The following is a 3,975-nucleotide window of genomic DNA, read 5'->3' on the forward strand; positions in this document are numbered from 1 at the left end:
AAGTCCGCAGACATGCCGCTGTGCCATTGGGTGAGCTTAAGGCAGAGAAAAGTCCGTGCGTAATTCTAGATATTAATTTACCTACGTTATGAATCTTAAAGAACAAAAACAGGTCTTGTTAAAATATTGTGTTATATTGAAGTAACACCTTGTCTATATTATACATTTTTTTTAATTGTGTATTAATAATAATAATAATAATAGTGGTTCGTGTCGGTAAATCATAAATCCATTAATTAACTGAACGTGTTGATCAAGAGGTCTTCACAGGTTTTCTACATTATCAGTGGTGTTTACCTTGCTAAAACTTACCTTATAGTCTTTGTGATTCTGAATCGGTTCATTAAAGCGACCTCTAGTAGAAAATGTCGAGTACTGAATATTAAAATGATGACTTATTTTTCTTTCCGTGAATGTTTTATTAAAAAATTCACAAAACAGCATCTGCCATCAGAAGAGCTTCGTTCGAGTCTTTGAACCTAATAACGGGATTGACTGTCACTTATATAACGTCCCCCACTTCTGAAAGTGCACAAAACACGGAACCTCGGATTAACAGTCCGGCACACTAACTTCTAAGCCACGCTCGGCCCTGTAATACAATTTTCCCCAAAGGTATTTCGTGCTATGTTTGGTATCCAGAGTCTGGTTAAGAGTTATTGGAGCTCAGCCCTCTCTTCATTCAAACATCATCAATGGAAATCAAAATACGTTGTTTTTTTTTATCTCGTACGACTCACGCATGTCAATTGTCTTTTGATGAGATTATTTAGTTATTTAAAGATAACAATGTTGGTGTTCCAATAATATAACGTCAAACACTCGCGTGTTATCGTTTGCTGACGTCAGAACGAGACGATGGTTGTGTGTGTAATAAAGTTAAGTACCTTCTCCAGTAATGTAATAAATTCTACAATAGAATCAACGATACGAAAAGAGTGACTGTAAAATTACAATAGTAATTTTTTTAGGCATGTTCACAAAAGGCGGTGGATTGTACGATTGTCTTTCATTGAATTTGTTCTAGAACGCTCTGATTTGTAGTGTCTCGAATTAAAAAAAAAAGAAGCCCCCCAGTGACACAGCGGGATGTCTGCGAACTTCTAACGCTACAAACCGGGTTTCGATACCTGTGGTGGGCAGAGCACAGATAGTCCATTGTGTAGCTTTGTGCTAAGCTACCAACAAATTTAAAAAATGAATATATCACCGAATGTGCCATTTTATTATAGACTTTTTAAAAAATATGAGGAAATTACAAAAAAAAAACACTTCTGTACATTGGAAGACGATTCTCTAAGGAGAACCGACACGATCTGTGTCCAAAAGTCAGTATCATTTTGTTTCCTCACGGCTTATAACGCTAAGAACTGGGTTTCCATACCCGTGGTGGGCATAGTACAGATAGCCCATTTTATAGCTTTGTGCTTAAGAACAAACAAATCAATGGTTGGCTCCCCATAGATGACAAAAACTTTCATTTTTTTGATGTATTTCAATGAGATACTAACCCTAATATTAACTTTTGGTCATTGATCTTGCCGGGTCTCCTCCAAAATGTTATGGACTTATTAAGATGAATACTACAGTTCTGAATAAGAAGTCATTATAAGATTTCTTTGTATAGCTATGAAACGTAAAACTCTTATTGATGAATGAATGTTACGTAGTGTCCTGAACGTGATGACGTGTATATTTTGTTCTTTTTTTTTGGCCTCCTCCTTAAAATTCATTATTTCAATATATATATATATAAAAAAATAACCTACTAATTTAGCTCCCCCCCCCCTTCCCTCGAGTCTTAACTCTGACGTCCCTGTAACCATTTAGGAATAAGTAGCTTAGTTCTGCACATTTCAGGTCTTATGTCTTTCTTTTGACATTATTCAATAGTGGGTGAGATTTGTTTCCAATTCTGTTTCTTTATTTATTCGTTTCTGGATTAACAGTTCCCATGGAAACAACCTACAAACCCACTTACCGATTTAAGGCGAGCCCAAAGCTCGTGTGTCACTCGAGATCGTGAGCGACGACAGCGTTTTCAGACGATTCCAACACCTTTCTGTACACCACACACGTGCACCGGAACAGGTGCGGCATACCGGGCAACAGACGGACCAACGTTTTGTCACAGTAACTGTAGGGCTTTTTAAACTTTAACTTGCACTTCCAAAATTGTTTCTGGGTAAATAGATAGACTTATAGTAGTATGTACGAGTCAGTATAAGAATATATAATAAAATACACGTGTAATATGTAAGTGTACGTGCTTATAGCTGTGGTGAGTAAGTGTACGTGCTTATAGCTGTGGTGAGTAAGTGTACGTGCTTATAGCTGTGGTGAGTAAGTGTACGTGCTTATAGCTGTGGTGAGTAAGTGTACTTGCTTATAGCTGTGGTGAGTAAGTGTACTTGCTTATAGCTGTGGTGAGTAAGTGTACGTGCTTATAGCTGTGGTGAGTATAAGTGTCAGTGAAAACCATTTTTTGTGATTCACAAAGAATCATTAATACTTTCAATAAATTATAGTAAAATTAGCACATAATTCAATCTCAGAGCACCTACTTTTCCAAATTTTCTTGGGGACCTGCCCCCCCCCTCACACAGCACTGGCATACTTTACACACTATTCTGAGTTGCCTGATCAATTAAAAAAATGCCTCCTCCACCCATGTCGTTTACTGTACTCATTTAGAGCGATATTCCACATTCGGGAAAAACAAAAATCCATAAAAGTACACTATAAACGAAAAAGAAAGCCACCATTATTGTGTTGTTGTTTTTTTACACTACTTATATACCCTAAAACATGCCCCCTCTCAGTGGCAGAGCGATATGTCTACGAACTTACAACGCTAGAAACCGGGTTTCGATACCCGTGGTGAGCAGAGCACAGAGAGCCCATTCTTTTGCTTTGTGCTTAATATCAAACAAACAAACGCTAAAACACTGTATTGTTTCGGATATACTAGCTGTAGAAAACAAGGTACTACTTATTCCATTATTCTGAAGTCTCACCAAATACTCTCATAATAACTATTATATAAAAGACTGACTAACTTTGTTTACTAGTGCCAGGTGTTAAAGTGGATGAACAAGTCCCGGATGTTTGAGAACATTGACGTCATCATCGATATTTCTGTCACAAAATGAAATCAAAACAAACCACGCGGAGAAACTGTCGTCGTAGGGAACCACATCGTGGCAGATTGTGCATTAGTGAACCCCCCCCCTACACAATGGTTCAACGGTAAGTTTGGTGGCTTATAACGCTAAAATTCCCTGTTAAATCCCCGCGGTGACCACAGCACAAACGATCCATTCATTGTTTAACTTTGTGTCGAAACAAAAAACAAAGTTTACACTGGTGCACCCCTCTTTCCCCTCCTCCTCCTCAGTGTCAAGCTTGAGGGTTTATAACGCCAAGAAAACTCCCGGTTGCATCTCTGCGATGGGCACAACACAGATGGCCCGTTGTGCAGGTTTATGCCTGAACAAAAAAAAAACAAATTGTACACCGTATATATATGTATATATACTTGAAACATTCTAGCATTACAATTATTTATGGATTTGATTGTATATGTATGTTAAAGATTTCGTTTTTCACCAAAGTGAAACTGAAAAGAGAATCTGTGACGTAGAGGCTTAATGCATTCTTTGATTGGGCGTACCCTCCACTGTTGACTGGAGTTTCATCGGCAAAGCTTGGGTCAGAAAAAAACAAAGAAATGCAGTTAGGCTTTTAATAGTAACGGAGTACCCGGATGTAAATGTCTTTAACTGATTTAGGTCTTTATTTAAATGCTAATTTATTGATCTACTGTATAGCTTCTCTGTCCTGCTGTCAAGAGCAAAGTAGGAGAAGACTGTCCTGTTCGCCAAAAAATGTCCTCTGAGGCCGCGGCCACACGGCCTATGTTACGTCCTGTACAAAGTTGTATCCGTACCCCGAGTTTGGAGTTTGTAGCTTTAA

The 3,975-nt window shown here is 38.1% G+C and overlaps 1 protein-coding gene and 1 long non-coding RNA gene across 2 annotated transcripts in view; one reads left to right on the forward strand and one right to left on the reverse strand.

Moving 5' to 3' along the window:
• Positions 1-688, reverse strand: part of LOC111086564 — a 37,701-nt gene extending 37,013 nt beyond the window's left edge. Inside the window, exon 1 of the long non-coding RNA XR_002611299.1 lies at positions 313-688. This is a non-coding gene — a long non-coding RNA (uncharacterized LOC111086564). The remainder of the gene's footprint in view (positions 1-312) is intronic.
• LOC106462554 (bicaudal D-related protein homolog) overlaps positions 1-3,975 on the forward strand; it is a 52,114-nt gene that overhangs the window by 21,001 nt on the left and 27,138 nt on the right. The window lies entirely within an intron of this gene.

The sequence above is a fragment of the Limulus polyphemus genome, unplaced genomic scaffold, assembly GCF_000517525.1.
Source record: "Limulus polyphemus unplaced genomic scaffold, Limulus_polyphemus-2.1.2 Scaffold1197, whole genome shotgun sequence".
Taxonomy (NCBI): Eukaryota; Metazoa; Arthropoda; class Merostomata; order Xiphosura; family Limulidae; genus Limulus; species Limulus polyphemus.